The sequence below is a fragment of the Micrasema longulum genome, unplaced genomic scaffold, assembly GCF_059751315.1.
Source record: "Micrasema longulum isolate JH-2025_06_02 unplaced genomic scaffold, ASM5975131v1 h1tg000340l, whole genome shotgun sequence".
Lineage (NCBI taxonomy): Eukaryota > Metazoa > Arthropoda > Insecta > Trichoptera > Brachycentridae > Micrasema > Micrasema longulum.
Genome location: NW_028277543.1, coordinates 1,878,777 through 1,904,419, shown reverse-complemented (window position 1 = coordinate 1,904,419; position 25,643 = coordinate 1,878,777). Strand labels below are relative to the sequence as shown.

General features: G+C 31.8%; 1 protein-coding gene across 1 annotated transcript in view; it reads right to left on the bottom strand.

Annotated features, from left to right (window-relative positions):
* CARPA (Carbonic anhydrase-related protein A) overlaps positions 1-25,643 on the bottom strand; it is a 142,400-nt gene that overhangs the window by 19,582 nt on the left and 97,175 nt on the right. The gene's annotated exons all lie outside the window — the stretch shown is intronic.

Below are 25,643 nucleotides of genomic sequence, written 5' to 3'. Positions count from 1 at the left end.
TTAAAGATTTTAATCACCTTGGTTATACGTTATACTTTAAGAAAAAATGTTAAATCAATCCAAATACTGGGCACATGAATGGATCTGTCAGATCCAGTGCGACCATCGGAATGTTAAATTCACATTTTTCATTGAGTAATAGTGTTTCTCAACAGATACGCCGACGCTGATATTTTTTTAAAGATCTGGTTTAAAGAGAATCATGGTATTTCAAAAACTTAGATAAGCAATAAGCTATCGTATAATACTAAAAAAAGACCCATTTCTTATTATTATTATTATTTTTAAATAAAATAAAGGAGACTGCCATTTCATAGAAATTGCTATTTATTTATTTATTTATTAACGGACATTGTCCATGTATACAATTTATAGGGTTTAAATATTACAATAAAAGAATAGTTTAAAACATACTAGAAATATTTAACATTGACTTAAACATCAACAGATGAAAAAATTTAAGGAATATAGATGTTCAAATATAGGCAGAATGGCGAATGTTGCACAGTGTGTAAAGTGGCCACTTAAACCAGCCATTGACTTCTATATTACCTTCTCTTAAATGTTTTTCATCTCTGTTGTAATATATTTTATTTGTTTGTTCACAATTAATCATGGTATTTATTGCAGTAAGCCGGCGCGGCGGTCGGCAAGGAAATGTCAAGAAAACCAGTCGCTATAGTAATTGTTTGTAATTTGATTTTCCCTTTTTTGCATCAGGTACTCCTTACTATTTTGCTAATACAATATGAAGTATTGTTTTTTTATAATCAACGCCGATTTTTGGGCAATAAACTGTATTTATCTACGCGGAAAACAAAAAACAAACCGACACGAGCGTTTACTTAGAGATTACACACGCTTTGACTTATGATCGCGATAACGCAACTTCAGAATACATGCATAAGGTACATTTTTGGTCTTAGGAAATATAACCACATTTCTGATTATCGCAGGCAGCTGAAATGGCTCAAAATTAGACAGCGGAGAGACTATCACTCCCTCTCACTTCTGTGTAAATGTACTTCATAGTCCTAACGCTCCTATATACCTGCGTGAAAAATTTCAACGCTTATCAGTTCATAGTTTACCTCTTCGTTCTTATTCTCAAGGCACTCTCTTAATACCCATCCACAATTCCTCTTTCTTCTCTAACTCATATAGTGTCCATGCAGCTCGACTGTGGAATCATCTCCCATCCACCATCAAAGATGTTACTACATTATCTCTGTTTAAATCACGTTTGAAGAAACATTTCCTTTCTCTTCCTTAATCTCTCTTCCTTTCCTCTTTCCTCTTTCCTCTTTTTTCCCTTTTCCCATTAAGTAATAGTTTTGATTTAAGGTAATTTATAAACAAATACGTTTATTTCTATTTTTATATATCTTAAGTTTTTTAATCTATTTTTCTATTGAATATGTTCTGTCACTTGAACTATAAAAATAAAACTTTTATTTTATTGGTTGGTTGGGAGATATTGCCATTTGGCAATAAGCCCGCCAATGTACAAATAACATTATGATCAAAAAGTTAAAAAAATAAATAAATAAATAACTTAAGCTTGTTCATTATTGTTCACTGTGATCGCTCGAATGCTTTGAATGTTTTTAAGCACGTCGATAATTATTTGCGATTGCGCCGCAGAAAGCTCGCCTCAAATTGATCTCACACAGATAGTATGATTAGGGAACATCAAATAAAAGTTTTGAATCCCCCAATATGAAAATATCATTGTTGTCGAAACTGCTGATTGGCGTCAAAGCACGCCGACCGACGATATGAGTATTATCGTTGATAGGTTTTTCATTACAAAAAATATTTTGGGAAAAAGTTTGTTAACTTCACACTCTTTTCCCTTTTTGAATTTCTATCGGTTAACTAATGTATTATTTTTATTACTAAATAAACAAAAAGTAAAACCATAAGCCATACATTTTCACGTAAATATTGTAGTGGAGCAGAAATTTGAAAATAGTGTTTGCCAAATGATGCAATCTATTTTACTTCAACCTTCTTCCACTATTAATTTTTTATCGCATATTTACTTGAAATATTTATTTATGTTCTAGAGACTATAATTATGCATAATATTTATTTTATTTTCTTCAGAAAACTTACAGTCATACATATAAAGTATTAAAAACAACGATTCTCTAACATAAAAAGACCACTAAAGTTTTCATAAATTATGCAAAAGATTTAAACATTAAATGTGACAAAAAAAATAAATAAATAAGAAACTCCGGTGAAAAAATAATAATTGTTAACACTTGGGTTTTCCATGGAGGTTATCAGTGGTAATAAATAAAAATACCGAATGCATACCCCGAGCCATCCTCGCACACACATATGAACGCACATATAAAACATACACAAACATATACATTACATGCGGCACATATACATAGCACAAACCACTCAAGATGTACATTCAGCAACTATCCTAAATAGTCAACTCTAGCAATAATTTTTCTGTGTATAATATATTTTTAAGAAAATGTTACTCGTATTCCAATTCAATGCTTTATGCATTATTGTGCACTGTGAGCGAATTTGAAAGACTATTTTTTTACGTTGATTAAGGTATCGCAGAGAAGTGATTCTTGTTCATATTAATGTATAACCCCGTATAGATTACATGTAATACTTCCCTCGATCCTCAATCACTCTCCCAATCTCGGGGGATGTCCCAAATCGAGAGCAATTTGCGGAGAAGATCGATCTATCTTCACAAGTCAATAAGTCTGAAGTGTACTCAATTATTTGGCCCGACAACGGAGCTTAGCCACCCTCCTACATGATTTTATACTCACATCGTTTTCATCACAAAACTTCATTAATATTTTTTTAAATATTTGAACATTTGAATATCTGTATTTCCTCTTATGAAACCATGGAGAATTATGCATATTTTATATATTTTTTAGCAGAAGTGCTGCTTAGAATTTAGCAGTATCATCATTCCACGTCCGATCCTTTGTTTTTTTTAATTGTTTGTTTGTTCGTTTTTTTATTTTGTTTATTTTTTCGAAAAACAAAAAAAGTAGTGTTCTTATAATTTCCTTAATATTTCAATTTTGGTATCCGTTTTAAAAAAGTTGTAAAAAAATCTCTATTAGAAAATAAAAATCAAGTTGGGGTAGAGTGGGGTTCGAACCTAGGACCTCTGATCCGCGAGTCCTCAACACTAGCCACGGGACCGCAACCCGATTAAATCATTTTTACATTTTTTTTTTTTTTAATTGAAATATATTATAAATTATTTCATATTATATGTTACTTTGTTCATTTACTGTAAAACAATATATCGTCGGGCCAATCGGGAATCTGCACTTTAGGTTCAATATACCACAAAAGTTCATTTTAAAGGGAGCCCACACTACCAAAAGAGTGAATTTGAAATTGTGTTTGAAACAAAACCGAGATCTGACCACCTTCTCTTTCACCATTTAACTAAATACGCATCTTTGCAATATATATATATATATATATATATAGAAAACGAAAAATGTACTAAAAAATAATTGCAGATCGTGTATTTATTCGATAATTTTAATTAATTCTTAATAAAAACATATTTTTTAAAAACCCATACGAATACACCACATTTTTTTTTAATCTAAAAAGGTAAACATGAACAGAAAATAAAAAATAATGAAACCCATTAACCGCGAAACCGGCATGTAAGCGATTTTTTTTATTTTTCCTTTACAAAAAAGGTAAAGAAATTGTATAAATTTACAAAGTAATACAAATATTATTAAAAACCAAAAGCATACGTATTTTTCTCAAAAAACAAATTTAAATAGTGAACTGTTAAAATAAAAAAATAATCAATATAAAGCCTTGTTACAGATTAGCCAATGAACTATTTTTTTTTGAAGTTTTGTCAACATTTTCTTTGAAAATATGCTTAAGAATCTTTTTGAAAATTTTATGATTTGTATAATGAAGTGATTTAAATTATTTACTGACAATTCTTGACGGAATCCCATTGTAATGATGTAAAAGCTTATATTTATATTTAAGTTATTAATTGAAAAATACTTGGTACACTTTCACTTATTTGTTTGACCAATTAGTGGAAATGTACTTTATATTTTTCAATTAATAACTTACATTCACATATAAGTTATTACATCAGTATAATGAATTGTTCCTTGGCCATACTTGTTTAAACCCTCGGTACTGACAAGCCTTACAACATACCTTTAATACCAAAACCAAAAAAGCTATTTAATTTTTCCTTAAATAATATAATTTTAAGATATTTAACCATGAAAAGCTTGTTTAGTAACCAAAATAAATCGATTTATGACACCAGTTTTAAACTACAAATCACAATATCTCAAAATGATGTTATTGTACATTCGCGACTTTGGCATTGACCCGACGATATTATGCCAATGTATATGTAACAATAATGTACTTGTATGTACCAGATTGTAGTCTCACAGTAATATCGGGGACTAATGTTAAACAGGAGTGGACTTCAGGAAACCTTCTCACCCCCAACCCTTACAATAAATACAAAATACAACACGACACAAAGACTTAAACTTTCATCATCATATTTATTATTGAGAAGACAATGTTCAAATTATACTACTACTACCATCACGTCATTTCCCAGCAGGGGTAGGCAAAGAGAATGGACCTCCACACACGTCTATCCTGGCATATTGGATGATGGAGATTGGGTTAAAATAGTTATAATTTGATTGAATAGGTATTGTATTTTGTTATTGCAAAATTACTTTAAAATGTGTAAGTATTTCAAGTAATTTATAATATCTATAGTACGAGTATATTAATAAATTATACTCGATTTTTTTATATTTTTATTTTTAAGCACTCTTTAAAACACATATATGTAAATGGCAGAAACGCCGTATATAAATAAATAAATATATTCCTAGCTTCTTACACATTCATACATCTTGTCATACATGCCCTTCGGTTCTGTCTGCTTTTGATATGGCGAGACTTAAGATTTTGGTTTATCTGATCCTGATCTTCGTCTCACGTTACCGTTCATTTTCGCCATAAATACTTGTGGTACCATTCTTTCGTCGTCCGTTCGTTCTACGTGACCAAACCATTTCAGAAACCCTTTCTTAATCATATCAATTATACTTGACTCAGATTTATACACTCGCCTAATTTCATAATTTGTAACCCTGTCATACATTGTTTTTTTCACACATTCGTCTAAAAGATCGCATTTCAACCGCGCTCACTCGGCTTTTATCCTTCCTCTACCAGTTCCATGTTTGACTTCCAAACATAAGTGTTGGGACTAAAACTCCGTTTTGCACTGCCAGTTTATCTTCGATTGACATATTTTAATAAGCAATTACTGTACTTAATGCTCCGTTCATTTTGTTGCCCGCATTCACTTTCCTTTCAACATCTTTTTCTACTCTTCCATCTCTTGAAAACATGCTTCATAGATACACAAATTATTCTATTTGTTCAAGACATTCATTCGAATTATAGAATATGATAATATTCATTACTAGATTAAACCATGATACGAAAGCTTTTGAAGCTTGGAAACCGGTCGTTAATAAAATAAGTATTTAGGGTTAGAAATAAAACTATTTTATTTTAATTATGAGATAAAAAACCGCAAAGTTAGTACTTCAAATATAAACAAAATCATGTTTACCACATCTTTCATTGTTTTTTTTTCTAGTTTCCAAATATTGAAAAAAATAGGTAAGTCTTTAAAAAATAATGAATGCTTCAAGAGCACAGTTAGCGTGACTGTAAGCAATAAGGATCCTGGCTCCATGTAAAGTACATTATTCCTATATTAACATATCGACTGCAGCCCGCCCCATACTAAATTATTCATACATCAAGTATCTCCGTCTTTGATGACTGTACATCACTTGAATATTATTAAAGGATTTTCTGGGGTGGTTCACCAAAGCCCTGATACACCCCGCTTAAGTATTCAATGCATTTTTTATTCATTATCCTGGGATCTGGAAGAATAAAGCCGACAAACCTCTGATTAAAAACGCAATTTTACGTTTTCTTTCATTTAGAGTGTGCTGAGGACAACAATATATTTTCTGAAATCAAAATATACAAATAAATTTTCCGATATTCAGAAAAGGAGACTATATTTTTTCCTGCATTATGAAAATTTTTATTTAGCTTAGCCTTTTTTCTAGTAAGTGGGAGCCTGTTTTTGACCTTTTCTCTGTTGTTGTGATCGTGTTCGGGTTGGAGCTTTGTTTATACTATGGGGAGCAGGATATCAAAATGACATAAACAGACTACAAAGACAACAAAATAAAATATTAAAGTTAGTATATGACCTTCCCTATTTAACTGCAACTAGAGAACTTCTTAAACAAACTAAGCAATTAAATATAACTGAGCTGTTTCAACTAGAATCATTAAAATTTATCCATAAATTAGCCACTAATGTAATTGTAGACGAAGAACTAAAACTTGTAAAAAATTGTAGTCAACATGGACTTAATACGAGAATATCAGACAAATACTGTATCCAACTTTCTAAAACAAGACAAAGACAATCAAGACTAATGAACCAGGGACTGAAATTATACAATAAACTACCAGACAAAACTAAACAAAAGACTCAGACAAACTTTTCAAAATATGTAAAAAATATTATTTTGAACAACAGAGTATAAATGAAAAATGTATATATTATTTTATGTAAAATGAATGTAATAATCCGTAAGTAAATTTTCAAATAAAAAAATAAATAAAAAATAAAAAATAAAATAAGACACGAGCTGAACCCGGCAATGCTTTGCTATTACTAGATTTGAGTTCTTGCTAAAAAAAATCAATTAATACAATCGAGAATTTGAAATCAATTATTGTATTTAGCCCGAATAAGATATGTACGTATACATTGTTATAATAGGTGTTCAAACATTGTTTTCCTGTCTTTGTCTTGAAAAAGACAACTGCATTTTAGACCATTTGTTAGAATAGACAAAATTGACATTTTGCTGTACCGTTTTTCGCACCTCAAAACAGAACCGATTTTGTTATTTTTTTAGACAGAGAATCATAATAAGATTTTTTCTATCGGTATGTTTTGCGTTTTTCAAAAATAAAACAATTTTTTAAAAAACGAAACAGTATAGGGACACGCCAATGACAAATATCTATAATGTGTAAAAAAGAGCTCTGCGCTAGTTTAGACATAAAGAGCGAACAGACAACGAAAATACGGCTAAAAATATTTACAATGCGAATGTTCATGGATTTAGAAAAAGAGGAAGACCGTGAAAGACATGGCATGACCAAATCCAACAAATACTTGAAGATGGACATGGTCAAAGTCGGAATAATCGGCGCGCGTGCATGAGAAGATCTTTGAATGTAGAAGAAACGAGATCTGAATTCAAAGATAAAGTGATGTGGCGTTCTATCCTCTCTGCCTACCCTTACGGTTAAGCGGCGTGATAGTTTGTTGTTGTTGTTATTATTGTAAAAAAAACATTTCCCTAGTGCCATAATTCAGAGAGAAAATACGTGAATACGTTTGTATGAAGAAAAGTCGGACCGCGTTTCGTCTTAATATTAAACATAATTAAGTACACTTAAAAAAAATAACTAAAAAATCTTTAGTAAAAACCGTTCGGATAAAAGATGTAACTTTTCATTGGTAAGTAGGCACTTGTTTATGATGGAATTCTAAATCTAAAAGTAATAGATTTACAAATATCTAATTTAAGTTGGTACCTACCCAAGTACTTGTTTATGTTTGAATTCCAAAACATAAAATAATTTATTATTTTCAAATGTAGAATTCTTTTAGCAAATGTCAAACTCTGCTCAGGGATGTATTTTTGTCAGGAATGCGGTTTTTAAAAATATACCGAATGTTAGTTGATATCATTTTAGTATGACATAAAATCCAGTAAAAAGAAATAAATGGGTAGAAATTATATGAAATTCAATTAAATAATCTGACTGGGATCCAAAAAAAAACCATTTTTGTTTGTAAACATTCAAAAACCAGCTTTTTTTATACACAAAAAATAACCTCCGTCCATTTTTTTTGTATCCGCATTCTCGGCGAATGCAACCCTGGTGATGGATAAAAAAAAAACTTATACCCTCCTAACTTTTTTTAATACTTAATAAATTGAAGATTTTATGATCTATAAACCTTCTCGTGGCAAAGATGCACATTTATCTGAAAACCGCACGTAAATTGGTCTGGTTGTTATTCAGTCTATCGAGGACAACCATTCGAACATTGCCTTTTATATATATAGATTAGTATTTTTAATTAATTTTACATCAGTTTTCGCTGAACTCAAATACATGGTAACATAGTGAAGTGTCTATAGTGACCGCGCGGGTGTGGCAAGGCGCCGCGCCCGCGTCGCGCCGCACAACGCTCGCCACTATGGCCAAGCACTTAAGAGGAGGGATAGTTCATCAGCTCGGAAGACTCTATAACGAAGTACTGTTAAGTACTAAAAAGTACTGTTCGTCGATCAGCATAAAACCAACTATGGCCTTAATTCTCCAATGTCTTTGTCATATACTAAAGATAAGATCTGGACTTTTTAAGTTAAAGCTCATAACGATTTAAACGAGCACTAAATAAATAGTCCAGATCTGCTCTTGATGTCCTTTATATTTGTCAATATTTTTTTTATTATTTTTTTATGTTTTTACACATTCTTATAGTGTAATATCCATCCCCATAAGTTGTATAAATGAACAATGTCCGTAAATAATTAAATAAATTAGTGATTCTGTACTACATTACCCAATATGTAATAAATACACGCGGTAGCATCAACATGGTTTTCTTCTGTCATCTTCAACTGGCGTCAGAGCTCCTTTAATTCGACAGTAAAATATGAATAATAGCCGTAGAAACAAACAATCCGTCTCCTAAACAATGAACTTTTTTGGCATAGGCGATTTAAGCATCAATCCCCAGATATACAAGTTGGTATATTTTTAAAACACAATTTACATTTACATAGGAGTATTTTTATTTAAAAAAAAATATATTTAATGAGGAAATTGAAAACACATGTTTCATGGTATTTTTGATCCTTGCAGTTTGTATATTTTTAAAATAAATAAATCGATAAAGTATCTCTTTCGGGAATTGCTTAGAATCGTAGAGCTCTAGGATCTCGTAGACGGGATTTGATCTTAGTAAGTAAGCATATAAGGGCTTGTGATTTATTACAAGGGGTAGTTTTGTCTACCTCTGCAAGGTATAAGAAAATAAATAGATCTACGTGTCTTCGGATATACGAAACGAATTCGTCTATAATGCATACTACTTGTAAAATTTTTTGTTAAAAATATTGTTTTTACTACGTATTCAACTGAGTTTTAAATGTGTTTTTTATTATGTTTTTCACTATGTTTTTTGTTATTTATTTGACTATGTTTTTCACTATGTCAACTACCTTTATTTACTTTTCCCATGTATTTATTTCATTTATTTTTATTTATTTATTATATACTCGGACACAGCCTAAGCCAATTACAACAGTTACATGAAGAAATATGAATACAAGAAACTGAACAAAAACAAAGACAAACAAGGGCAATACAATATATTCATAAAAACGAAGACTTTGAGCTTAACTATGCCAATCCAACTTCATTCCACACTGTTTTAGTCGCGAAAAGATCTACGAAAAGCCGGAAGATCAATCCCAAAGAATTCCAAGTCGTATAATAAATTCTAATCTACACATTTTGGACATTGGGACATGAAAACAAAAGTTGCACTTTAAGATTTAATAAAAAGCAGATTTTGACTTTTGGTGACATGGTTTGGAACATGAAAATAAATTAATTTTAACAGAGATGGGACATCACTTATGGCATTAAGTATTTTGAAAATGCATAAAAGGTCCATCTCAGTTCTACGTTTCTCCAATGAAGACAGATAAAGAGATTGCTCTATTTCAAAATAGGCATAATTACCCTTTTGTAATCCAAACAACCATGTCACTTTTCTTAGAAAACGGTTTTGAACAGACTCGATATGGGCAACATGAGTCCTGTAGAATGAAGACCAAATTGGAAAAGCGTATTCCAGATGGGGTCGAACTAGTTAGCAATAAAGAGTTTTTATGGTATTATTATTTTTGAAGTCCGTCGTCATTCTATCGATAAGACCGATAAGTTTGAGAGATTTGTTTACAATATTATCACTGTGTTAACGATAGAAGAGTTTACCATTTAAAGTAATACCTATTTTTGATTACGGTTTTCCATACTTTTTTTTTACGGTCTTAGAACGAGCTAAATAACCCTAATTATACAATCAAACTATCTTTTTATAAATACAAAATTTAATGATATGATACGGGTATGATAATAAATTGCAACAAAAACACATTGTATATTTCTTAATGAACACATTTTTTGTATAAAGTTCTGTGTGTGAAACAGAATGAAATAGAATCCAAGACGGCCTCGGTACAGCGGTCAGCGCGTTTGCCTAGCATGCAAGAGATCTCGGTTTCGAATCCCGACATGGTTGACATGAAATGTTATATTTCATAGTCCCTGTTCTGGCACCTGAAGCGCAAGACTGATAATCTCACCTTCATGTAACAAAAATGATCAAGATACGCTGCGATTGGTTTACCAATGCAGTGCCCTATGCACCATTAGGTGTAAAAATGAATGATGATCATGATGAATTCTAGACAGGCGTTTTCGATTCGATGGCAACTCTCGTTTAAAAATCCTAAAAAATGAAATCGAGTTGAGACATATTTTTTTTGACATTTTCATCTATCTTTTTGCCAGATCTCTTCGTCATTAATACAGTATGGGATGAAGATGGTTCGACATGGGTTAGCTCAAAGTCTTATTCGGTGACGCTGTTTTTTTTTGTACCAAAACATACCAGAAAGCCCAATTACAGTGGTGAAGAACACCCAGGCTTGAGAAAAATCACATATTAATTTTTGTGTTTTTCATTGGGAATCGAACCCGGACCCCCCGTGTGTGAAACGCGTCTTGACCACTGCACCACGGAGACCGCTGATTTATGAATATATTGTATTCCATAATTTTATTGCCCTTGTTTGTCTTTGCTACATAGCTTTATGTTCTCTTTGTTCGGTTTCTTGCACATGTTGTAATTGGCTTAGGCCGTATTTACTCGTATTATAAATAAATAAATGTCTAAAATAGTAATCAGAAACATAAAGGAAAATACTTTCCATTTCACCTTAGTTAATCGTAATACCACGGATTGATCGGAGAAAATACTTAAGCAAATATGCATTTCTTTTTTTCCTAAACTACTGAAGTCAAGTATTCCCAGTATAAAGTCTGACGGCTACGACCACAGATAGTATCCGTACCTTTACCGCAGAAATTTCTTTTGAAACATCTCTGGGGCCGTGATTTGAAAGACTATTTTCAACGGTACATACCGAGATGGTATACTTAACTCCATCACTATTTTTATCTACCTCGGTATGTTCTAATATGAGTCGGAATCGGAATTGGAATCCAACCACCTTGGAATTTAACCAATGAATGATCTCGCAAATTTATTCCGCGTTACTTAATAATTAAAATTTATAATAATTTATATTTTCAATAGGTTTCTGTGATACAAAGTGACCACTTCAAAGCGATTATAAACACTAATAAATCCCAATTTAACATGTTTTTATACGACTTTTGACAGTTAACAAGGCGGTATGAAACTACACCTCCGGCAACATAAATAGCTGAATGACAAATTGAATTTAAAAATTCCCGTTAGGTGTTCTAAGTAATTGAACCTAGGTTTAAGTCACGGGTTATCACTTCTAGGAACAATTAATAGCCACTTACGAAACTGGAAAGCCCTAAATTTCTTCAGTTATACACCTGATTTGGCAGGGATTTGTTGTTTTCTTGGAGTGTCCCAATTTAAGACGAGACGATTTTAGCGAGACTAAAACTAAAAAAAAAAAAAATTGAAAAGTGAGCACAAGATTAAAACGCTACACTTCAAAACGTGATGATCATGTTCTAAAAAATAAACACTAAGAAATTGGTTCGCATCAGCTCCAAAACTAAGAGCACGACTACAGAAAATTTCAAGTGCCAGTGTTAGTGTACGCGCAGTTACAAATAGACTTCTAGAATTGAGATAACTGGCCAGAAATCCTGCAAAAAAACCTCTATTGAATCAGAAATTGAAAAATAAACCGTTTGCAATGGGCGAAAGAAAAAAAAATGGACAGAGAATGATTGGGAAGAAGCTATATTTTTTGATAAATCGAAATTTATTTTTGATTGGTACAGATGGTTTGCAGACAGTTAGCCGCTCAGCTGGAGAACGATATAGTGACGAATGTCTTGCACCCACTGTTAAACATTCGCTTTATATTATGGTGTGGGAAAGCATCACAAAATTGGGTGTTGATTATTTAATAATAATAGAAGATTCAGTGAATGCTGAAAAATATAATGAAATAATTTTAGAGTGTGTTGTGCCAACAATTGAGAACATATCTGAAGAAATTGATGGCCCTGTATTTCAGGATGATTCTGCGCTTTGCCATCGGGCTCGTTCTGTGAGTGTGTATTTTTTTTAATACGTATCGATGGTTTACCTTATTGCAGTTAACATTTTTGAAACCAATTTTGGTATTTTTCTTCAAGTGTTGCAGCTCAAAGAATTATTGGGAATTAATTCCCTTTCATGGCCAGGAAAAAGCCCAGATTTGAACATAAAAGAAATTTAATGGGAAAAAAAATTGGGAAAAAACCTCCGAAAACATTGCAGGAGTTAAAAAATGTATTAGAACAGGTATGGTATGAAGAAAATTCCATAGAATTTTGAGTAAGCTGTACAAATCCATGCCAAGATGGATAAATAGTGTGATGAAAGCCAAAGGTGGTCATACAAAATATTAATGTTGTTCTAATTAAATAACAATTTTTTGTAGGTGCTTTAGGGTGTCTTATTTGCTAAATTAATGTTTTTAACTCTTGAAAGACTGTGGTAAATAATCCCTTTGCGTGCGGTGATGTAACATCGTGTTACCACTAGTAAAAGACGGAATATTCTAAAGTTCGGATATTTGAAAAAAATAAAAAACATGGAGACATACTGTTTAATTAGCGTCTCTGTCTTCCGTGTTATGACTTCTATCTTCGTGCTCTCTCTTGTATAAGGTATTTGTATAGATGTGTCGCTAAATTAGCGGACATTCATTCTTCGCGTAGCAAGGATAAATATTTTTTGTATTAACATTTAGCATAGTAATACAAATGTGCGTTTACTTTCCAAATTGGGTGTGAAAATGTCCATTTGAAGATTACAAAAAATACGAATTCATTATTTTTAAAAATAAGAGAGATATATCAAGTTTTCTGTCCTATGTCGACTAGTGTGACATCACAGCCACACAAGAGTTAAATTCAATGTTTCAGTTTAAAGAGTTTAAAGCGTAACAATTGAAGAAGGTTTTTTTATTCATAGGTATTTTTAATTTTTTGGTCTCGAATATAAAAACTCTTAAAAAAAAATTTATGTCAAAATTGGTGTTTCATTGATGTAAAATATACATATGATGTAGAGTCCCAATCAGAACTAGTTCCCTCGGTATATTCGAAAATCTTAATGTAAAATCTATAAAACAACTTTATGTAAAAGCTCTGTTACTGTACGCACTTGAGCATTATTCTCTACCTTCCGTTACAAATACAAGAGTTACTAGATACTCCACCCTGATGCTGCAAAAAAATAAATTAATTCAACCTTCGGTCAAAGAGGATTGGCCTACTACTCGATTAAAGTGTACAATCTACTTCCATTATCCGTAAGAACAATTAGTAAGTACTCACAGTATAAAATTGCTATTAAAAAATGGATAGTGGAGGTGGGTTGCACACGGATCGATGAGTGATCAGCCAAACAGGTAAAATGTGTGTACTGTTTATGAAATTTGGTCTATTGGTCTATATAAATTGGCTATGTTTTTTATGATTTTTTTAGTTTATATTGTTTATTATGTTAATAATAATTAGATTAATAACGTTTTTTTTAATTATTATTTTAACAGAGAGGGAAAACATTTTTGAGAAAGGAATATGGAAGTCTAAGCATTTACAGGGCTTATGACCTGTCATTGGCTGGTTTAAGTGGCCACTTTACACACTGTGTAACATTCTCCATTCTGCCCATGTTTGAACATCCACATTTCCTCAACTCTTCCATCTGTTGACTTTTGTGAAGTTGACGTTTATTTTCAAATAATATTATTATGTTGATTTTGTTAAATATGTAACTAATTTAAGGCATGTTTCACATTTTGTAAAATGTTTCCCTCGGCACGGAACACCCCAGTGAGGAAACATTATTTTGTATGAAAAAAAGAATACAAACAATGTAAAAGTATAAATAAATAAATATAAGTATACGTATAAGCATAAAATTGGAAAACGTGTTAGAATGGAACGGAAAAATATATATATATCTATGTTCTATTTTTATGGGTTTGGCTATTTATGTTACCGGTGGTGTATATTTAAATAAAACATGAACCCAAACATCTGTTTTAAAAGTATTTTTTCAACATGTTTATGATATTTAAGTACGCTTTAGTCCCTATATTTGCATACGAATTGAAGTTATAAAAAAAATACGTTACAGAATTACCAGTCTTTAAAACCTTCTTCTATCTAGCGTTTTTCTATCAATCTATCTCTTTTCCCAGGCAGACACCCAGAGACACTGTTTGATCTAGCCGAAATCTCGTTTATTTATTCCTTTCCCAATACTTACAATGAACCCTTATCTGAACCGCCATTTCATTCCTTAGCTGGTTAGAACAAAAGGGTGTCACAATAAAACCGGCTTTTGTATGGACTGAGCGCCTTTGGACTACTGACGAGAGATATATTGCTTATATTTCCATCCAGTCTGGACTTGAGATATTCCGTTTGCTATACGAGTTCAGTTGCCAAAATTGTTCCTCAAATTACAGTTTCGCTGAATTATTTATAAGTTTGGATCTGGTAGGATTCCTTTTGTCCGCCTTGTAGTGTGGCGTTAGCGCTTTAGGATTCATTATTTCAAGTTTTGATTTAAATTTTCAAATAATGTTACGTAATTTTTATATAAATTTTTATACCTAATTTTTATTAAATTATTTTACTAAAAGATTTTTTTAACTGAAAATAAAATAAAATACGTCTTCATTTTGTTTACCGCACTATAAACTGAAAACAACCGCATCTATTTACTCAGTTATAATTCCCAAAGATACCGGATTTAAGGGGTATTTCATCATCCTCTCATAAAACCTGATTAGCTTATTATGTCTTTGCGTTTTCTTTTAAACATTAGTACAGTCCATTCAAATCTTTCATAGCCTATATTTATGTGTGAAAGGCATATTTTTTTTTCATAAAATATTAAATAAAAGGTGGCGCAAAAGTTGTTTTTTATGAAAGAAAAAAAAGGTTTTTCTTTTGGATTGTATTTATTTGATGTCTTAATTTTTTTTTCATTAAATTGAGAAAATTATATCAGCCAAGTGGCCGCCGCCAGAATGAATGACCATACGGGCCCGATTAATGGCATTTTCCATCACTTTTTCCGGAATATTCGGCCATAGGTTCTCGCATTCTTGACAAATATTCTTATTTGAGGCTTCAGAGTCTAAAACTTGTTAAAATAGACCCATGACTCCAAGAAACCCCTCAAAAAGAAGTCTGGAACAGTTATTTTGGGGGATCTAGCAAGATCAGTGCAAATTACCTAAACGAGATATTAGGCGACTCGGTAATGCAACCCTGAGAATATTGGTTGGTGCAGTATACACCACTGCTTCATCCTGCTAGAACCACATATTTTTCAATCCTAATGCATCCAATTAAGGAAGAACAAAGTTGTTGAGCGTGGATATGTACCACTCACCGTCCACAAAAGTAGTTTGGCCTTGGGCGTTTTCGAAAAAATAAGGCCCGATTACGTTCACAGCGTGAACACCACACCACTTATTAATTTTGGGTGGGTTTCATGGCTCTTCGTGAGTTACACGCGGGCTCATCGCTCATGATGATTTTCGATAAAAATTGTTTTCCTCGTGGTCGAGATTCGGGATGGCTTTTACGTAGGTTACACGCGTTTGGAAGTCAGCGGCTTGCAGCTGATGCACTATCTGCTCTTTGCAAGGGTATATCTTCAAGTTTTTTACAAAAACTTTTTGTTAAGACCACCGATTAATACCTAATTGCGTGGCACGTCTTCTGGTCGATACTCCGGGTCCTCTGCGACTTTTTCAGGCACAGCCGCGATATTCTCAGCAGAATGGCGGTTCCGGGGCTGACCAGACCTGGAAGCATCTTGTGCTGTCCGATACTCTTATAGGCAAAGGGCTAAACGCCGTAGTGTTTGCTCAGTTGGTGTCTGACGACCTGGAAATCTGCTCCTAAATTTACGCTTTGCCATCACCACCCATGAATTATTCCGCGAAAAAATCGAAACAATTTTTCCACGTTCTTAAGAATACTGCAATTCGTGTCTTATTTACGAGTATTTTGTATCTGTTTACTTCACAAATGTCAAATCAAATCTGACATTTGCCGCCATTTGCAAACAATATGGCATCTTCCTATAGGGTGATAACTTTTGCGCCACCTTGTATAATGCGCCTACTCACACAAACATACATACATACTCGGTTCACCGATGGCTAATAATACATAAACATAAGTTATTAAACATTTGAATACATTTTGCTACAATTTTTGTTTAAAAAAATGAATTATGATTTTTATTGATTTGTAAATGTTTTTTTTTAAGGAAATATTTGCGTTCTTATACTCGTAATTTTCACAAATATTTTAATTTTGGGGTCCATTTTTTACGAATTGTAAATAACTCACTATTAGAAAACCGAAACCAAGTTGTGGTAAAGCGAGGTTCGAACCTTAGACCTCTGATCCTTAAGTTTGTGACACACCACGGGACCACAACTTTGAGCTTGTCCAGAAAGGGCGAATTTTCCTCCGTTCTCTCGTGCGTATACGTAATCACAAATCAAGCGCGAGTCAAGAGTCTGGCGAAGTGCACGCGATTTACGCGTGAATTTTGATTAGATTGACAGTTGTCAGCAAAAGTGATGACATAACTTTGTTGTAACGTCTAAGGAGTGATTTATATTGACACAAAAAATCATTAGTATCTGGCATGTTATTATTTTTTTTAATACAATTTTTGACATATAAATCAAAATAAATGAAAAAAAAATCAGCTATAAAAATAAAAAAAACTAAAATAAACTTAATTATTAACGACGTTATTATTAAATGCTAGAGATGAGACAAAATGATCAATGTAAACTGATATAATAAAAAAATAATTCATGTGATGTTGAAATGAAAAGTAAAAATGTTTTATTTTTTGGTGAATAATTATGTTAAAATTACTAAAATAGGCTTGTTTTTGCGTTTTTATATCAATTTTTGGAAATATAGTTTCAGGTTTGCATGAAAAAACTGATTTGATCAGTAATCACTAGTGGCATTAGTTTGACAGCTGTCATTTTAATCAAGCTATATGTTAAGAATTATAGTATCTCGCTAACGCGCGAATGAATTCGCGCGAAATGTTTCGCGGTGAATTCGCCTCTTCTGGACAAACTCTTGGTTTATTTAAAAGTTCTATTTGCAATGACTTAAATATTATTGTTGAAAAATATCCACGTAAGCGTATACAAATGTGTTTTTAATTTTAATTAACGTACATTACTTGGAATGTGCTTAAAAGGTACTATTTTACAATATCACGCACCCTCAATTTCATAAAAAGTAGATTAAATGACTTTTGCATTACACAATCTCCACGAAAAAACACAGTCATTTACAGAGAATAAAAAGGGTGATTTATCGACAGGGGTCGAAAAACCTGCAATTAATGCGTATTCTGTCGAAGATTCCCTCTGTGGATCCTCGTTTATCACTCTAGAAGTGACCACTCAGTTGGCTTTTCCTTCTCGGGGTAACTTTATCAGGCTATTTCACGGAACTACTACCTCTCCGTTTACCGATCTCGAACGCCTACTGAATTATTTATGACTATTTTCCAATAGTCGTGAAGGGATGATTCGGCGCAGGGTGACTCTCGCTAGATAGGGGTAGTTGTGCCAGGTGAGGGGTTTAATATCGCATTATCAAAAAGATCACGAAGGGTTAATGATTGGGTGAAAATTCGCCGGTTGACGAAATTGACTACGGCGCCGTTCCGGACATTCAAGTTTAATTTTGGATCACATTTTTCGATCTCTGAATCCGAGTTGAGAAAAAAATGGTTGCTTAATTTTCTTCACAAACCTCACGTCATGACTCCTACGAATAAAATTTTTGAATCGGCAAAAAACAAAAGACCGCTGTACTAATTATACATTGAAATAAATACATTAAAATTAACAGCAATTCAGGGAAAACATTTTTGATAAAAGAATTTAAAAGTCTAAATATATTTGCATAACTTAAGCTTTACATTTTAATATTGGTAGTAAATGTTGAAACCGTCGAATGGCCGATATAAATAATAGAATTTTGCTCTAAAACATATCGTGGGTATGCTGGCAAAAAACTTTAACTCTCAAATCACTATTTTAAGAATTCAAGCTTTCAAGTTTCGTTCCAATTTTACTCTTTTATATCTTATTTAAATATAAGTGTAAAAAATATATTGTCCCGACTTAACAGGGAATTTTCTAACAAGTCGGGACATAAAAAAATACAATTGTGCTCCATGATTTAAAAATATAGATTACACAAACATCACTCTGTCAGATAGGTGCGAAGGTTTTCACGGTCACTGTTATCAATATTATGTATCTTTTTTGGGTGATACCGTGTATGTTGGATTTGATCCGACGTTTCGGCTACCATTGCAGGAGCCATCTTCAGGGAAAACTGTGTGTTTTATAGAGAAATGTATGTGTTTAAGTACTAGTAATTTGTACCGTGTCACAGTCAGCAGTAGGCACATTTCTTGTTTTGTAGGAAAGAATAATTATGTTTATGTACTAGTAATTTGTACTGTGTCGCAGCCGGCAGTAGGCACATTTCTATTCGTTTTTGTCATATGTAGTGCTGGAAACCATGTTGAATTTAATTTAAGCCCGTCGTCTTTGTTTATATTATTTGGATGTCTGTGTATTTCAATGGCCTCTTTTATTATTCGTGCACTATAATTACTAGGTTTATGTAGAATTTTTGGTTCAAAGGCGAAAAAATGTCCTGTGTCTATAAAGTGTTCCGCTATTGCGGATTTGTCTGGATGTCCAAGTTTACACGCTCTTTTGTGTTCGTCAATTCTCATCTTTGCTGTGCGCCCTGTTTGTCCAATATACACTTTTATGACACTACATATGACAAAAACGAATAGAAATGTGCCTACTGCCGGCTGCGACACAGTACAAATTACTAGTACATAAACATAATTATTCTTTCCTACAAAACAACAAATGTGCCTACTGCTGACTGTGACACGGTACAAATTACTAGTACTTAAACACATACATTTCTCTATAAAACACACAGTTTTCCCTGAAGATGGCTCCTGCAATGGTAGCCGAAACGTCGGATCAAATCCAACATACACGGTATCACCCAAAAAAGATACATAATATTGATCACTCTGTCAGATTTAAAATTTACACTAAAAATGTATTATGTAACTTAGTAGACATTATAATAATAAATATGTACATCTCCCATCCCCTCCTTATCCTCTCTTCAAGCATTCTTGTCCTTATCCCGCCCAATTTACAGTAACTTAATGTTCTTAATATAAATATTTAAAAAATCTTTGATTATTGAGTACATGAAAATAACATTTTTAAATGTATAAATTGTATGTATTTATTTGATATGTAATATATTTTCTTTGCTTACTTTGTATACTATGTGGAAATCTGTTATTAGTTCTGAGTTTATACACTATATCTGTTTGTTTACTAAAAATATGTATGTAGAACTGTTGATTTCCCAAATAAAAATAAAATAAAATGAAATGATAAAATTGTGTATTTTGTGCATTAAATAAATAAATAAAAGTTAGATGTTTAGTGCTCATTTAAGAACATGTTTTTAATTTTTCCGTTTATTTATGTTATATTATGTTAATATTAAGTTATTTAAAGCTTTTAGCCTGAATAAAATACTCGGTATACGACTTATCCCTAAATAAATATTTAAAACTACAGATATATGAAATTTAATATGACTTAGTGTATTTTGCTAGTTTGAAGAGCATTAAAAATTTTACAAAACTGCATCATTAAGTCAAATCTGCATATTTTGTAGTTAACGTTTTTTTCCAGTATACCCACGACGTACTGTAGAAATAAAATATTTACAAACTAAATAGAATTTTTAAAAAGACGAACTACGGAATTCCACGAAAAAAGTTTTGAATAAAACGATTTCACTAATTTATTGATCTTTTTAATGATTTTTGAAGGCATATAGGAATTTAACCTAAAATTTTAAAAAAATACCACGCAATTTGTGAGATTTAAATTGCTTGAATTCCTTTTAAAAAAAAACGTTTTTTTCATTTACATTCCTGTATAGTTAATTATCTTTAACTCATTATCACAATTCATTATTCATTCTAAATATAATTCAAATAAAACAACGTAATAAAAGTTAGCTAGGTAGAAAATTTAAAAAAAAAAAGTATGTGAAATAAAGTTGTTTTGTTTTATCAACAATGTTTTAAGCATGTCCAGCTGTTTGCAGGCAGGCTGGATTTTCTTAGGGAGTTATTTCGATCTAAATTTGTTGCAACAAAGAAAGAAAACACTTTTGAGAAGGGAACTTGAAATAAAAATATGTCATAAGCCTTGTAAATGCCTGGACTTCCATATTCCCTTCTCAAAAATGCGTTGTTTTAATTTTAGTCTTATTTCAACGTATTTTACATAAAACTTTGTTAACATTTTACAACAGAGATGAAGAACATTTAAGAGAAGGTAATATGGAAGTCTAGGCATCTACCGGGCTTATGACCTGTCAATGGCTGGTTTAAGTAGTCACATTACACACTGTGTAACATTCACCATTCTGCCTATATTTGCATATCTATATTCCTATAATTCTTTCATCTGTTAATGTTTGTGAAGTTAAAGAGCTGAAACCTTTATTGTTTCAGCTCTTTAACTTCACAGACATCAACAGATGAAAGAATTGAAGGAATATAGATGTTCAAATATAAGCAGAATGGTGAATGTTACACAGTGTGTAAAGTGGCCACTTAAACCAGCCATTGATAGGTCATAAGCCTTGTAGATGCCTAGACTTCTATATTACCTTATCTTAAATGTTCTTCATCTCTGTTGTAAAATGTTAATATAAACAGCCCCCCAGGGAGTTGAATCCAGTCCTTGTCTACAAAAATTTGGACAAACTCAAAATATTGTTTATAATACTTTGTGTTTATCGGGCTATTGACGTCCCTGAAATAAGTTTAAATTTAAGGTTCATATTTTATCAGAAATATCTTAGGAAATATTTTTTTATCTATCTAATATTAAATAACGTTACATTTTCAATTTGGTGATTTAAAAAAACTGTATTTTAAAATAACGAAATCGTATAGTTTCCTTACTTTTAATCAGACAGCCTAATTCAAAATTATCGCCACTATTTTACTGAGGTTTAAGGACCCATGGAAAATATTATTGAGAAGAGAATATGGAAGTCTAGGCATTTACAGAGCTTATGATTTGTCATCGACTTGTTTAAATGGCCACTGTGTAACATTCACTATTCTGCCTCTTCCTCACATTTGCTCAACTCTTCCATCTGTTGATTTTTGTGAAGTAAAAGAGCTGAAACCTTTATCATGTGCGTGAGATTCATCCGGCTGAACCTTTTCATTATACAATTTTTATACTTTTTCGTATGCCAGTTAGTTTAATCAACAATATTTTGGGTATGTCCAAATGTTTGTAGGATAGGCTGGATTTTGATCTCTGTTAACAAATTTAGATCTAAATAACTCCTAACGGAAGAAATCCAGCCTGTCTACAAACATTTGGATATGGTCAAAACATTGGCGATTAAAGAAATTTTATGTTTACTCTAAGATTATTTTAATATATTATTTTTTTCGTTTTTATTTTTGGCCGCGTATGTGTATTTTATCTACTTGTTAATATTGTTATAATTATGCAATTTTATATATTTGTTTTTTCATATTTATGTTCAATATATGCTAAAGGCAATTTATGCCATTTATGTTAACATAAATAAATAAAAATAAACACAACAAATAAATATATCTGTTCTTAAATTAAATGGCAATATTAGTTTCTTTATTAATAATAATGTAAGCTAACTGAAAAATAAAATTATTGATTAAAATTAAATTATTTTATTCATTCATTTATTTGTAATAATGAGTTCGCATGATAAAGACTAAGTGTGCATTTTTAAAAATATTTTTTGGACACATTTAATAAGTGACAATAAATCGTACGATTTTATTTTTGACTGTTCACATAATCATGTTTGAAATATGACTGAAATATTGTTCACTTTAGTATTAAACGGATGAAGCAACTTTTGTCTTAGAAGAATTTACCATAGTCATGTAACTTAAGCCAAAACTTAGTTAATTACAAGTTTTCTTACTTAAGGGGATGTTTTATTTAGGGGTGAAAATCCTCGCCCTTAAACTCCAGGGATAATTTGCACGGAGCATAATTAATGGATTTCAAAACACTCTTTGGAAAATTGACTTATTTTCTACATTGTCATTTTAAAACATTTTGTTTTTTCTAATAACGTCTTAAATTATGTCTTTACTCTTTTTACAAGTTGTGATTTAAACCACTTAGTTTAGCTTTATAGAAATATTGTGAATGTCATCATCATCACTAACCTGTTCGCACTAGATGGTGCACAGGTCACTGCATTGGTTTACAAAATTTTGCGTATATCTGTCATCTGTTACTTGAAGGTAAGGTAACTAGCCTAGCGCTAAGTACCAGTCCAGGAATAAGAAATATTGCAGTATAGAACCCCCTTTTTAAACAATATTTAAAAGCAAATTTTTAAAAAATCAAACCCATGTAAATGCTAAATATCATGGTTGTTTAAATAAATCTCTGATAAATATTTAATTTGTGTTTAAGAAACTGTAATAAATCCACTGCTGACTCGTCAGCAGTTTATGTCAGAACTTCGGGACGAAAACCTGGCGTGAGAAGACGCACAGGACTTGGCAGCCAACAGAGATGCACTGAGGCTCTTTTTGGATACCATATTGATTTTTTTATTTTACAGAAGCAAACAGTCAACAATCATTATGATAAAATAAAAAAGATAAGGTTTAAAGACAGACCAGCGAAGTTTCTAAATAAAAATCATGAAATTGTGGTACAAAAAGGGGTGTGTTTGTGTGTATTTGTATTAGAGTAAGTGTAAAGGTGTATGCTCCAACTTGGGAGTGGACATGGAATTATGATGATAATAAATTATCACTTTTACACGAGTTACTGATCGAATCTGTTAAATGTCACTGGTTACACAACGTGTACTATGTGTGTTTGTATAAAGCTCATTTACCGGACTGCGGCGTTTGATTTTTTTGCTGTCTACTAGACTCTGGAAAAAAAATTGTAATTACTACTGGGGGTACCATATTCCGAGCAAAATAACAACCAATTTGTCACCGAGTGCACATATCTTTTGATAATCTGAGCGCGATTGAAAATAATTTGTCTTTAGCAATCAATAATCTACTTTGCCGTATTATCGAATATTAATCAAGAAACCGACAATTCCTAATCATTGATCATATGATCTGATCCTGCCTGCTGTAAGATAAGTTTTGAACAATAAAGTGCCAAGAAACCAGTACAAAGTAGGTAATTGTATTAATTTGTATAGGGTTCAGGGACAAAGAATAAAAAGATAACGCAAATCCGCGAACCAGTAATTCGAGCGTCCATCAGCTTTTGGCTAGTGGCGTGATCAGTCAATTTAATTTGAGTTATTTTCTCATTTTTTTCATTTGAAAATAATTCCGTCAGAATCTCACCCGCATCAATAAAGTTTTCAGTCCTTTAAATTCACAAAGATTAACAGATGGAAGAATCGAAGAAATATAGATGTTTAAACAAAAGCAGAATAATAAATGTTTCAGCGTGTAAAGAGGACACTTAAACCGAATAGTGACAGGTCATAAGCCCCGTAAATGCCCAGATGTCTGTATTCCTTTCTGTTAATTTTTTTTATCTTTGTAGTAATATATTGACGAAATTTGTGAGTTAATACTAGTGGTGTCCGTTTTTTTTCCAAATTTAAAATAAGAACCAAAAGTTTTTAAAAAATCGTCATTCGAAATACTTATACATATAAAATAAAATATTGTGTTTGCTTTTACGTTACGTTTTTTAATACAAGCGTTCAATTTTTTTTAATTTGAAAAATATCAGACACAATTTATTTATTATTAATATTTAAAGCTGTCAAACAATTTACAAAATATTATTATATATTTGTATGTAACCACTTACCAACTTTTCTTTGTTTCCCGGTTTATTTTATATTTATTAAACTAACTCCCCTTCCTTCATCCCATTCGTCTTTTTTCAAGTATTTCTCCCACAAAATAAAAAAAATATTTTAATAACTTATTCGATGCATGTTGTGTTAATTTTATATTTTTGTATAACAACTGTGGTAAAGGCGTATGGTGGGGTTTGCATGTTGGTTAAATTGGTGTCTTAACAAAAAGACGAGTACATCTCGAAACCGGTGGACATAGAAAATTCAGTACGTGGTTATAAAACAAAACAAAACTTACTCTTTCATACCGATAACCATAGAACTAACTATGGTTTTCATTTCCCTGTGCCCAGAATTTTTAGGTCTGCCAACAAACATACCAGTCTTGATTTCTTTGATAACAAGTTGTCTTCTTTCAAACGATCACTGAATCAAATTGAATTATAAACACCTCTCTCCCACTTCCACTTCCACCAAGTCTACTATAATATACCATTGTGTCTTTTTACTTTGCTTTATAATAATTTTCTTTGTATAAAAATATCCTTAAAAATACCCATTATGTAAATAAATAAAACAAAATAAAAATTTAATAACGTTAAGTGCATTTTTTTTATGTCAACACCTAATAAACAGAATAAAGTTGTGTTATCTTAATTTGAATGCTCTATTGGAAAACCCATACATATACGAGTATAATAAAAATACCTACAACGCCATTTTTCAATTACTGAAATGCATTTCCGGGACCTCTTGTTTCATGCTTGTGAAAAGTGAAGTCTGTCTAACATGGAAAGTTTTGCCGGAAGTTTGACTAAATCTCAGAAGTAGAGAGTAAGGCTTGCAAGTTCCGGGTACTGAAGTCAATTCAATCTCCCGTGCAATGTTTCAATCTTGTCCCCACTGCGACAGACGCCCTAAGCCAGAGGCGTCGCGATGCCACCAACGCTTTAGATGCAGCGTCGAATATGTTGTTCTAGGTATGCATGACTGAGCCGAAGTTTAAGAGAATTAGCTAGCGAAATTTTTTAATGGTTTTTAAATTTATTTAAAATTTTAACAAAATATGTTTCATTGTTGAATCAACAATTTGTTTA